This window comes from Ranitomeya imitator, chromosome 3 (genome assembly GCF_032444005.1).
Source record: "Ranitomeya imitator isolate aRanImi1 chromosome 3, aRanImi1.pri, whole genome shotgun sequence".
NCBI classification, from domain to species: domain Eukaryota; kingdom Metazoa; phylum Chordata; class Amphibia; order Anura; family Dendrobatidae; genus Ranitomeya; species Ranitomeya imitator.
In genome coordinates, this window is record NC_091284.1 from 438,984,360 (window position 1) to 438,998,515 (window position 14,156).

Consider the following 14,156-nt stretch of genomic DNA (forward strand, 5'->3'; position numbering starts at 1 on the left):
GGAGCCGCACGCTCCGCTCTGCAGCGCCGGCGCAGGAGCTTCGTTTCCACATGCGAGACTCGGACGCATCTCGCAAGTGGAAACAAGCCCTAACCACCGTACGGTACCGCATGGCTTATATTTTACGGTACCCCCAAAAGTCCCACTACGTCCTACTTTCGGGGGTACGTCCTACATTATCCGACCCCCTTAAACCCCCCACTACGTCTTACTATCGGGGGTGTCTTACTATCGGGGAAACACGGTATGTGGGGGGTGGCTTATCAGTGTCTAGACATGTTTTTCTCTTGTGAAACGCATGCATTCACGAACGCAACCAAACGCATGTGCTTCTGAACGCATGCGTTCATATTGACAGCAAAGCGTTTTTTGTTGCAAACCTTGCGCAATCGACCGCATGCGTTTCCAGGCTGCAAATTGACGCCTCTAAAAATTACTACTTGTTGCATTTCCGCGCCAAGCCACAAACGACGAAACGACGCATGCGTCATCAAACGCGGCACAACGCGAACAATCACAAACGCATGGGTCCCTAATGTTAAATATAGGAATACACAACGCATGCGGATATATGCGGTAGAAACGCTGCGGACACAAACGCAAATGTGAAACCAGCCTAAGTTATATGAGTTGTCATAAATATTATTTTTTACCAATCAGTTTTAGTATGCCCTGTCCTGTACATACACAGTTCTCAATGAAATCTTGATCCCCATAAATCGGATATATTGAGTATATTTTATATATATTTTTACTTTTTGTTATTATTATTTTTTTCATTATTATATTTTTTTATAAATTATTTTATCAACATTTAATAAAGGTTTGAACTATTTGAATTTCTGTGGTGATATAATGTGATGTCTGATGAATATTTTTGAGGGTTATATTATTAGTTGTATTCATTGACTTTATAAGACTATTATTTCTGGAATTTCTTTTCTATATAGGAGTTTTCCTCAAACAGGTTAACCCTGTGGTCTATCGTCTGGCACTTCCTCCACCCCTAGGTATCACCGACACCTTTCATGTGTCCCTCTTGAACCCTGTATACATTTCCCTGTTTTCCGAGTCATCTGCCGGGACATCGGGTTCGTCTATGGACGATTACGAGGTGAATGCTATTTTGGGGTGCAAGGTGGTACGTGGCAAGAAATTATATTTGGTTGACTGGAAGGGTTATGGACAAGAGGACAGGTCTTGGGAGCCTGCTGAGCACATTCGAGCTCCGCAGCTCATTGCGGCCTTCGATCGCAGCGAGGTCCAAGGAGGGGGGGGCCCTAGGAGGGGGTGTAATGTTAGGGGTCGAGTTCCCGCCTTTGCACAGGGGGAATCTCGAACCATCTCCGCTGCGGTCTCCCATTCTTCTCCAGCCGCAGTGGAGACGTCGGTCCCAGCGTCTGGCTCAGCCTGATACGGTGCGGATGATTACTGCTGCCTTTCCAGGCTCAGCCATTGTAGCCAGTACTAGTCAGTGGCGAGCAGACGTCTCTGGGACCAAGTCCTGCTTTTCCTCTTCTGAGCATGCCCAGGGTAAGACCTCTCATTGCAGGTCGAGGGTCACATGGTCAGGTACAGCAGCAGCTCCCATTGGTCCTCTAGGAAGGTCCTGAAGTTGCTGCAGCTATAAAATGTTTGCATGTCGGCTCTATTAGGTAGCTGTTCCCCTGTGAGGTTAACAGGGCACAGCGTTCTCTTTCTCAAGCGAATCTGTGCAGTAACAGAGTTCGCTTATACCGCCATATAGTACTGTCTTTTACTAGCAGCAGGTTCTCTCCTGCACGGTGAACCCCGGGTTGCGAACGCACCTACTACTCAATATATATATATATATATATATATACATATATATATATATACTTGGTGCGTTACGCCAACCCTAACAGCACTGCTCCACTCATCCACGTGACCGCTCATACAGTAGAAGGTGCAGCCAGGACAGGAAGCAGCGCCAGCGAGGGAGCGAGCCGGGTGAGTATTTTAAGAACAGCGGGGGGGCGCACAGGGGGTGAGGGGGGGTGGTGGGGTTTTGGGACATGGATCTTTATTTTAAACACGAGAAACTAAAAAAAAAAAGAAGGAATATTCATATCTTCTCTACAGCAAACGCTGCTGCAGGGAAGATATGAATGGGGCTTCAGCACCAGTGGGGGGGACAGCGCTTACTGTAGCGCTGTCTACTGCACGGCACACGGACTGCACACGGACAACGTCCGTGTGCGGTACGTGTTTTACACGGACCCATTGACTTTAATGGGTCCGTGTAATCCGTGCGCTCCCACGAACACTGACATGTCTCTGTGTTTGGCACACGGAGACACGGTCTGCAAAAAATCAATGACATCTGCACAGATGCATTGATTTTAATGTGTCTACGTGTGTCAGTGGCTCCGGTACGTGAGGAAACTGTCACCTCACGTTCCGGAGCCACTGACGTGTGAAACCGGCCTTAGAGGGATTGCTGCTTCAGTGTGCAGCATTGGGCAAGGGAAGTGCAGAAGGGTATTACAGAGCATAAAGGCCCCTTCACATTAAGCGACGCTGCAGCGATACCGACAACGATCCGGATCGCTGCAGCGTCGCTGTTTGGTCGCTGGAGAGCTGTCACACAGACCGCTCTCCAGCGACCAACGATGCCGGTAACCAGGGTAAACATCGGGTAACTAAGCGCAGGGCCGCGCTTAGTAACCCGATGTTTACCCTGGTTACCATCCTAAAAGTGAAAAAATCAAGCAGTACATACTTACCTACCGCTGTCTGTCCTCCAGCGCTGTGCTCTGCACTCCTCCTGTACTGACTGTGAGCACAGCGGCCGGAAAGCACAGAGGTGACGTCACCGCTCTGCTTTCCGGCTGACCGACGCTCACAGCCAGTACAGGAGGAGTGCAGAGCACAGCGCTGGAGGACAGACAGTGGTAGGTAAGTATGTACTGTTTGTTTTTTTTACTTTTAGGATGGTAACCAGGGTAAACATCGGGTTACTAAGCGCGGCCCTGCGCTTAGTTACCCGATGTTTACCCTGGTTACCAGTGAAGACATCGCTGGATCGGTGTCACACACGCCGATCCAGCGATGTCAGCAGGGAGTCCAGCGACGAAATAAAGTTCTGGACTTTCTTCAGCGACCAACGATCTCCCAGCAGGGGCCTGATCGATGGTCGCTGTCACACATAGCGATTTTATTAACAATATCGTTGCTACGTCACAAAAAGCAACAATATCGTTAACAATATCGTTATGTGTGAAGGTACCTTAAGCCACATAGACTTCTATAGGGTGTACAATGTCTGTTTTCTGCCCTATGGTTACACTTTTTATTAGTCTGTAGTCTACGGGCCTGATTTATCATTGAATGCTATATTTTTCTCATGAATACCTCCAATTAGTAACTTTCTAATTTGTGACAAAAAGCTGTCTTTTGTTGTTCAGTTTTTTTGATTTTTATGACAATGAGGTCTTCCAGATGTTTTAGACAGATTAATCAAATGCAACGTTTTAAAAGTCTCAAAATTTGGCATATATGTACTCCAGTCCCCTTTCCTAGAGTGATTTTATGTATACTAGTTATTTTAGAACAATTTTTGCACCATTTTGCGCAATAGGAGATTTTTTTTGTGCTAAAATGTTGCAAAACAAGTGAAAGACAAAAAAATATTATTTTTTATTTTCTGCAAGATTCATTAGGCACAAGTGCCATTTTGAAGGAATTGGAAAAAAAATTGTAACGAAAACCACAAGACAGAAAAGAAAAATTACTTGAAAAAAATAATATGAATGATGAATTGGGGCCTGCATGTAAGCAGCATTTTACACAAGGGATAATTGATAATGAGGGTTCATTCCTAATTATTGCCTGGTGTAACGTTGTCCAGGGACCCCAAGACGAACAATAATTTACTGATCCCATGTTTTAGGGATACTTGAAAATCTTTCTTGGTCGTTCTCTCATGTTCAAACAGCAAATGCTATGCACCAAGTATTGGAAGTTGGAAAGAATGATTGTACAATCGTTTATTCCACATTCCTTCGATAATTTCACCATGTACGTAGCCATAAAATTTGAATGATCCCTCTAGAGCAGGGGTTGGCAATTAATTTTTCCGAGGGGCCACATGAGAAACTATGACTGTTGTGGAGGGCCGAACCAATAGGCTGAGATTTATTCTGCTAACTATTAATATCAACATATTAATTATAATTATTGTATTAAAAATTATATTAATATTAATTGTATCACTTAATATTGAGCAGAATTAATAGTATTCTGACATCCCCGTATATACTGTTTAAACCTGAATACAGCCCCTTCTATATATCGTATGATCCCACACACAGCCCCTTATATACCATAAGAGCCCAAACATAACCTCCCCATGTACAGCATGAACTCCACACAACCTCCCCATGTACAGCATGAGCCACACACAGCAGCCTCCCCATGTACAGCATGAACTCCACACAGCCTCCCCATGTCCAGCATGAGCCCCACACAGCAGCCTCCCCATATACAGCATGAGCCCCACACAGCCTCCCCATGTCCAGCATGATCCCCACACAGCAGCCTCCCCATATACAGCATGAGCCCTACACAACCTCCCCATGTCCAGCATGAGCCCCACACAGCAGCCTCCCCATGTACAGCATGAGCCACACACAGCAGCCTCCCCATGTACAGCATGAACTCCACACAGCCTCCTTACTTACACAATGAGCCCCACACAGCCTCCCTGTAAACAGCATGAGCCCCACACAGCCGCCCTACTTACACAATGACCCCCACACAGCCTCCCTGTATACAGCATGAGCCCCACACAGCCTCCCTATAAACAGCATGAGCCCCACACAGCCTCCCTATATACGGCATGAGCCCCACACAGCCTCCCTATATACAGCATGAGCCCCACACAGCCTCCCTATATACAGCATGAGCCTCACACAGCCTCCCTGTATACAGCATGAATCCCACACAGCCTCCATATATACAATATGAGCCCCACACAGCCTCCCTATATAAGGCATGAGCCCCACACAGCCTCCCCATATACTGCATGAGCCTCACACAGCCTCCCTATATACAGCATGAGCCCCACACAGTCTCCCTATATACAGCATGAGCCCCACACAGCCTCCCTGTATACAGCATGAGCCCCACACAGCCTCCCTATATACGGCATGAGCCTCACACATCCTCCCTATATACAGCATGAGCCCCACACAGCCTCCCTATATACGGCATGAGCCCCACACAGCCTCCCTGTATACAGCATGAATCCCACACAGCCTCCCTATATACAGTATGAGCCCCACACAGCCTCCCTATATACGGCATGATCCCCACACAGCCTCCCCATGTACTGCATGAGCCCCACACAGCCTCCCTATATACGGCATGAGCCCCACACAGCCTCCCCATGTACTGCATGAGCCCCACACAGCCTCCCTATATACAGCATGAATTCCACACAGCCTCCCTATATACAGCATGAGCCCCACACAGCCTCCTTATATAAGGCATGAGCCCCACACAGCCTCCCTGTATACAGCATGAGCCCCACACAGCCTCCATATATACTACATGAGGCCTACACAGTAGTCTCCCCATGTCCAGCTTGAGCCGACACACAGTCTGTCCATATCCAGCATAAGCCCCACAGAGCCTCCCCATATCCCGTATAAGCCCCACACAGCCTCCTCATATCATCCAGTATGAGCCCCACACAGCCTCCCCATGTGCAGCCAAACATCCCATATACATGAAATAAACACCATATACTAGCTCCCGTTCCACCCAGCCTTTGCTCCTGTTTCCTGTGCGCTGACTCTCTACAGTAGACAGCTGTCACAATGAAATGATGTCATTATGGCAGCTGTCTCACACGGTGATTGGTGGAAGAAGGTTACGTAGGCCCCTCCGCCACCAATGCATTCAGCGCGGATACGGAGAGACAGTGGAGACAGTGAAGTTATGGGTGGGCGGGCACAGTGCATGCTGTGAGCCACTGTTTTCAGCCCCTTTGGCTATCTCGGTCCGTGGGCCCAGGTCTGTCTGCTCTAGCGTATCGTTGACTGCCTCTGGTCTCAGATTTCAAGGAAATACTGTTTTGACTATTGTTTAGAAGGAGCAGCAAGTTTGGGGTTATTAATATGGTGGAACTATGATATGCAGATTAGGACCAGAGACATCTGAGATCTGGAGGATTATGGGGCCGTTATACAAGTGTAGAAGGTTCTGTAGGGTCACTATGTGTCAGGGGTGATGTCTCCCTAATGTTACACGCAGGGTCCTATCCCCCGGAGGGTCATCACGGCCAGGAAGAGGTTAAGACTATACTTTCAGGGATCATTTCTATAGTGTGTAACTTGAGAAATGTGCTCTAAAGTGTCCAAACTTCCCAACCACGAGGAGGAGCTGTAGTGATCTCTCCTGAGCGTGAAGTGAGCTCTCGGTTCTGCTTCATTGCAGGGGCTGATTGCTGGTGATGATCGTTCTCCTTCTCTGTTACAGGGAGGGCGGAGGCGGAGATCACAAGCTGAGTGGTGGGGTTCATTAAATAAGTTATTTTGATTAGATGAAAGAGAAAACTACTAGTTATTGTTTGCATAAATAATTGCTAAGGTAATTGATGTTTGCTTCATTAATGTTTAGACACGCCATCCACTATGCTGTAATAGCTGGCTCCTGTGGTTTTGATACTGCAGAAATTCCTGAAATTGGCAACATACCCTTAGGGTCTGTTTCCACGTGCAGGAAACGCTGCGTGTCTGACGCTGCATAGAGCCGCAGCGTCAAACACGCAGCGTCCAGATGTTACAGCATAGTGGAGGAGATTTAATGAAATCCCGTCTCCACTATGCGTGGTAACACGGACGCGGCGGCCCTGCGACTCCGGACATGCTGCGCGTCTTTTCAGATCGCAGCATGTCCGTATATCTTGCGGTGACGCTGCGTCGCCGCAAGATATAGCACAGGGCGCTATGGTGGGGAGCGATGATGCCGGATGTGTGCTGTGAACACATCCGGCATCATCGCGTCCCAGAAAGGGGGCGGGGCTTACCGCAGAGCGGCTAAGCCGCTCCGACGATACCGCCGGCCATCCTGATCGTGGACACATACCCTAATACGCCTGGAACTGAAGCAACGTGTGCGGCCGCTCACACCCCGGCGGCATTCGGACGGTGCTCACTATGAACACTGTCAATGAAAAACATAGAAAGGACCCCTGTATGCAACGGAGGAGGCGGAACGGTGCTCCAAACTCGTAACGGACCCCTTTAAAAGGCTTATCCACTACTAGGACATCCCCTTGAACTATAGGTTTGGTCCCAATAAAATTAAAAATCTTAGACTCACCTCCAATGCTGATGCGGTGGGGTGACACGTGATGCACAGCTCCCAATCAGCGCCTGGTCATCATGTCCAACCCCCTGCTCAATGCGGGAGTCACTAAACCATCTCAGACAGATGTCTGTCCAGCCTCTGTTTGAGGACTTCCATTGAAGGAGAACTCCCCACCTCTTGTGGAAAATGTATTTGTTTTCTTTTCTCTGTGAGTCACCCCAGGTCACGAACCTACAACCTTACTGATTGGGCACCAGGCACCATGTGTCATTCCATAGCCCTGGGACCGCGAGTACTGACACTGCTGTATTAGTGCCAGCATAAGAGGTGAATATAATATTTTTTATTTTATTGGGGCCAAACCTTTATTTCAAGAAGGGGTTGTCCTAACAGTGGACAGCTCCTTACAGCTATGGTCACACTATCAGTATCTGTGGGCCAAAACCAGAAGTGAATGAAGAAAGCAGAATTAGTGCCCGTGTTCTATTATACTTCTCCTCTGATTGTTCCTCTCCTGGTTTTGGCTACAAATACTGAGGTAAAATACTGACCAAATACTGCTAGTGTGACCGTGGCCTAATATCGAGTCATTGCAGCTTTTTTCGGTACTAAGAACGTTGTGTAGAAATGTCAGCTATTTGGTGAGGATCACGTGTGATTTATCTACAGTACATGGTAATACACTTAGATTTATGAACCAACAATACTGCAAAAAATGCAGGAGAAATGTCGTGTTGCATTTTTTCTTTGTTTTTGCAGATTTTCATTGCTTTCAATTGGTAATAGAAAGCGGCAGTGCTCATAGTAGGTCAGGAAATAAAACAAAACAGAGCTGTGCATTAGATTTCTGAAATCTCATTGCTTTTCCGGGTTCTATAAAATAAAGCTTCTTTTCAGCACAAATTAAATCACCAAAAATGATCCTGCAAAACGCAGTGTGTGAATAGCCCCTTATTAGTATGGATGATAATATGAGATTGGTGCGGATCTGACATCTCAGTACCGGCAATGGCTGAATGTATCAGTGCTGGCACCTCTGCCATGTACAGTGTATGGGCACCATTTGCCAGCTCAGCACTGACACTCCACATTCACTTATGCTAATTTAGGTAAGAGAGCAGATGCATTATGGGTGTGATGGTTTCCAGCTCGTACACAAGTATAGAAGCTTCTAGTTACTCTGCAGTCAGGTCTCTGATCCCCCACAATGTATCACAATGTATCACGTCTCACAGGGTCATCATGTGTCACCTCGTGTGATGTCTCCCTAATGTTACACGCAGGGTCCTATCCCCCGGAGGGGCATCACGGCCAGGAAGAGGTTAAGACTATACTTTCAGGGATCATTTCTATAGTGTGTAACTTGAGAAATGTGCTCTAAAGTGTCCAAACTTCCCAACCACGAGGAGGAGCTGTAGTGATCTCTCCTGAGCGTGAAGTGAGCTCTCAGTTCTGCTTCATTGCAGGGGCTGATTGCTGGTGATGATCGTTCTCCTTCTCTGTTACAGGGAGGGCGGAGGGGGAGATCACAAACTGAGTGGTTGGGTCATATTTTTTTTAAAGTAATAAAAATAGATTAAAGATTTCTGTATTATTGTTATGTTCTCTTAAGGATTGTTGATCACTAAATATCAGCTTTCTGTTTACTTTATTAAGTAGTATCTACTTTATTGAATACTTTTTATAAGATCCCCCAACTAACCTACCTATTACAGTAAATGGCTGCCCACTCTCCCCAGTCCCACAAGCTCGCTGCCTCAGGGTTATCCTTGACACTGATCTCTCCTTCAAACCACATATCCAAGCTCTTTCCACTTCCTGCCGACTGCAACTCAAAAATATTTCACGGATCTGTACATTCCTAAACCAAGAATCTGCAAAAACCCTAGTCCATGCCCTCATCATCTCTCACCTTGACTACTGCAACCTCCTGCTCTGTGGCCTCCCCTCTAACACTCTCGCACCCCTCCAATCTATTCTAAACTCTGCTGCCTGACTAATCCACCTGTCCCCCCGCTATTCCCCGGCCTCTCCCCTCTGTTAATCCCTTCACTGGCTCCCCATTACCCAGAGACTCCACTACAAAACTCTAACTATGACATACAAAGCCATCCACAACCTGTCTCCTCCATACATCTGTGACCTCGTCTCCCGGTACTTTCCTGCACGCAACCTCCGATCCTCACAAGATCTCCTTCTCTACTCCCCTCTTATCTCCTCTTTCCACAATCGCATACAAGATTTCTCTCACGTATCACCCCTACTCTGGAACCCTCTACCACAACACATCAGACTCTCGCCTACCATCGAAACCTTCAAAAAGAACCTGAAGACCCACCTCTTCCGACAAGCCTACAACCTGCAGTAACCACAGATCGACCAAACCGCTGCATGACCAGCTCTCCCCTCGCCTACTGTATCCTCACCCATCCCTTGTAGATTGTGAGCCTTCGCGGGCAGGGTCCTCATTCCTCCTGTACCAGTTATGACTTGTATTGTTCAAGATTATTGTAGCTGTTTTTATTATGTATACCCCTCCTCACATGTAAAGCGCCATGGAATAAGTGGCGCTATAATAATAAATAATAATAATAATAGGATACATTTTACTGAATATTAGCTTTCTTTTTTTATTAGCTATGTTAGGGACCAGAAAAATAAAATCTTTACAAAATATGATTTTAAAGTTGCCCAATAAACGGATATGTATGGGGTACTATGTCACGACTCCACCGTTGCTCCAGTAGCCTTTGTAGTAGAGTGTCCAATCATCTTCTGGTAATATGAGAAATTATGATTGCAGTGGTCATCATTTTACTCTGGATTGCGTCCTTGGATTTAGGATTAAGGCCGGAGTCACACTACAGCGAGATACGGCCGAGTCTCGCTGGTTAAAAACAAGCTCTGGCACCGGCACTCCAGAGCGGAGCGTGCAGCTCCATGTATTGCTATGCGGCCGCACGCTCCGCTCTGGAGTGTCGGTGCCAGAGCTTGTTTTTAACCAGCGAGACTAGGCTGTATCTTGCTGTGTGTGATCCCGGCCTAAGTCCTGGTGTCAAAAGCCCTGAGGGCATTCCATTTAGGCCAGAGACTAGATGTCCATCTGAAGAACAATGACTTCTAAGGCTACGTTCACATTAGCGTTCCGCTAATGTGAGTCGCTGTTGCGTCGGCGACGCGCCCCTATGTTTAACATAGGGGACGCGTGCGTTTTTTGGGTGGCGTTTTTCGACACGTGCGTCGTTTCCGACGCTAGAAAATGCAAGTTGCATTTTCCGTGCGTCCGATTTTCGTCAAAAAACGATGCACGCGTCGCAAAACGCAGCGTTTTTGCGCGCGTTTTGCGCGCGTTTTTTGCGTGTCGTGCGTTGCGTCGCCGACGCACAGGCGCGCAACGCTAATGTGAACGTAGCCTAATCACCTCCACATGGAATGTGTGTCAAAGAGAAGACATTCACTTCTGGAGCAATAGCTGATACTTCCAACACCACAGGGGTTATGTGTCCTCCAAGAGGTTGGAGACACAATGGCCATCTACAATGTAGATTCTCTATTCTATTAAAAGAATGGATGACTGCACACCCCGGGAACTTGTGCGACCACATTTTACAGCTAATGGTCAATTCCTTTGATGTAAGTCTTAGGTAACGTTCACACTAGTGTTGTGCGCCGCTGCGTCGGTGACGTAACGCACAACGCACGCAAAAACGCGGCAAAACGCACGCAAAACGCTGCGTTTTGCGACGCATGCGTCGTTTTTTGCCGAAAATCGGACGCAAGAAAAATGCAACTTGTTGCGTTTTCTTGTTCCGACGCTTGCGGCAAAAAAGACGCATGCGTCGCACAACACAACAAACAAAAATGCATGCGTCCCCCATGTTAAATATAGGGGTGCATGACGCGTGTGTCGCCGCTGCGTCGCCCGACGCTAACCCGACGCACACTAGCATAACGCTAGTCTGAACGTAGCCTTAGCTGTTATACAGAGTTCATGGCTCCATTTGAATGTTCATTGCTCTTAGGCTACTTTCACACATCAGGCTTTTTGTTTCAGGGTAAATCCGGCTAATTTTTTAAAAAACGGATCCGACATAAATTGCAAGAAACTGATGCGCCGAATCAGTTTTTTAGCTGGATCCGGTCTTTTTTAATGCGCATGGATTTTTTTTGACTTCCTGGTTCCGGTGACAAGAACGAGAGAGAGAGAGAGGGAGAGGGGGAGAGAGAGGGAGAGAGAGAGACCAGAACTGAAAATCTCCATGATTTGCATGGGAAATGCTGTGAAAACCGGATCCGGATCATTGTTTCACACCTCCGTTTCATGTGTTTTTGGGCCGATTCCGTCACTGTGCGTTTTTTTCCGCCGGACAAAAAAAGTTGCAGTGGACATTTTCTCCGTCCACCGGAAACAACTATTTGAACGGATCCAGAAAAAAAAGGATGAAACGTCTGGCCAACAGGCACAATCCGGCGCTAATACAACTCTATGGGAAAAAAACTGAGAAAGCATGGCGCCATTTTACTGAGCAGATCGGGCACGAAAACAGCGGCTGTCTCATTAGAGCACTGAGAACAAGTCAGGAGCCGGGCATTACTAGTACAACATCCTGTCCTCGCTGCCGCTGCTCTCTCCGCCATTGCCCCGGTGGCTGAACTTGGACTGTTTCGAGCTTAGCAGTCAAATCATCATGGCTGCTCTTCTCTGACAGTTTCCTTTTCTTTCCCCTATTCTGTCCAGTGTCACGATTTCAAGACTTCAAAAAATAAAAACAGAAAAGTAGTATTCCCTTCTTAGAAAGCATCTTTCCCCCTCCAATGCTAGCACTTGTGAGCCCTGAAATGTAGGAGGAGGCGCTGGGTTTCAGGCATTTTGTGGCAAAAGCAATCATGATAACTCACCTTATTATTTACTAATGTCCTCATACCAGGTGCTACCACTGTGGTGCCCGTGAGCTGGGGAGGGCCGATGAAGCTTGCTAAGGGGTCCCCTCCCCCGTCATCACAATTTCAATGGTATCCCCATCCCCAGGGCAAAGATACCATGGAATAGAATGGCGGATCAGGCAGCCAAAAGCCACCGGATGATCAATTCTTATGGTTCGCAAGTGAAAACCGGTTGTCATCTATCTCAGGCTAAGTTCGTTTTTTCATGCCACTTTCCAGCTGTGTTTTAGGCCGGGATCACACATGCGAGAAATACGTCCGAGTCTCGCATGGTAATGCCCGGCCCTGCCGCCTGCACTCTGGAGCGGAGCGTACGGCCGCATAGCAATACATGGAGCAGCACGCTCCGCTCCTGAGTGTCGGGTGCAGGTCCGGGGATTACCACGCGAGACTCGGACGTACTTCTCGCATGTGTGATCCCGGCCTTACAGCACCAGCAAAGTCTATGGGATTTCAGAAATCTCCTGCACACAGCTTGTTTCTTTGTCATCAGTAAGTTGTGGTTTGCTGCGTTTTTTTCGACATGGAGCATGTCACTTCTTTCAGCGTTTTGTCATCTTTTTTCACCCATTGACATGAATGGGTGGTGAAAAAAAAGCTGAAAATCCGCAGCAAAAATGCCTTTATCAGGTTTTGCTTTGTTTTTTTTTGTGCCAAAACCTGATTCTATAGAATAGAACTTTTTTGCACTAAACTTTATCAGCATGCACAAGAGACAAATGTAGCATGCCAAAAACACAGCATAAAATGCACAAAAAAACACAGCAAAAACGCAAGAAAAACCAAGCAAAACCTGCTTTTTTCTGCAGCTTCTTTCCTGCCAAGAGATCAGGTTTTACTGCAGGAAAAAAAACACTGAAAAAACGCCCAGTGTGAACTGACCCTGAAAGATTGGTGATAACTCACTGATCGGTGGATGTCCAACCCCTGTGACCCACTCCAGTTGGCGGACGGGGAACCTCTACCAACGTTAGAGTGGAGTCACAGTGCTCTCAACTGGCGCTACATTCATTCTCAATGGGACTGCTGAACCCTGTACTCGGCATTTTTCGGCAGCCCCATTGGGAATGAATGAATCTGTGGTCAGGCATACGTACTGACGCTCCAATCTAAACTGGGTGAAAGGTCCACATTCTGTTGGTCACTTCAGGTTCCAGCAGTTGGATAAGATTTCACCGATCAACAGGGGATACTAGAACAGCCAGATAGCAGCCTGAGTGGACACATCTGCCTGGCCATGCCCTGACAATCCTCCACGCTGAAGCTGCGGCTCACTATGGGGGTCCGGGCAGGGGGCTTTATTGCTGTTGGATCTCTGAGTTCAGTCGCTGCCTGAAGACAAGGACTGTGCAGAATAATACGGGTAACACAGGAATAAATGATGACCAGGAGGCGTTTGTGTCACCGGCCCTGACCGATGTCCCCTGACCGGCCCTCACCGATGTCGTCCCCTGACCGGCCCTGACCTATGTCCCCTGACCGATGTCATCCCCTGACCGACCTTGTACATCCGTCCTATGTGCCATGCAGGGGAGCAAAGAGCAGGAAATGTGGGCGGGGGAAGGGCGGCATGTGCAGGCAGTCACCTGACCAGTGCAGGGGAATGGGCGGGGCTACAGAGGGGAGCTTGTCTCCCACTGGCTGCTTGAGTTCACTTATGCTAATTTAGGTAAGAGAGCAGATGCATTATGGGTGTGATGGTTTCCAGCTCGTACACAAGTATAGAAGCTTATAGTTACTCTGCAGTCAGGTCTCTGATCCCCCACAATGTATCACGGCTCACAGGGTCATCATGTGTCAGCTCGTGTGATGTCTCCCTAATGTTACACGCAGGGTCCTATCCCCCGGAGGGGCATCACGGCCAGAAAGAGGTT

At 47.6% G+C, this 14,156-nt stretch overlaps 2 non-coding genes across 2 annotated transcripts; both read left to right on the forward strand.

Moving 5' to 3' along the window:
* Positions 1-6,320: 6,320 nt before the first annotated feature.
* On the forward strand, positions 6,321-6,538 carry LOC138673348 (small nucleolar RNA U3). Its single transcript, XR_011319985.1, has one exon. It is a non-coding gene; the product is annotated as a small nucleolar RNA U3 (small nucleolar RNA).
* Positions 6,539-8,662: 2,124 nt separating this feature from the next.
* Positions 8,663-8,880, forward strand: LOC138673333 (small nucleolar RNA U3). Its single transcript, XR_011319970.1, has one exon. It is a non-coding gene; the product is annotated as a small nucleolar RNA U3 (small nucleolar RNA).
* Positions 8,881-14,156: the final 5,276 nt, after the last annotated feature.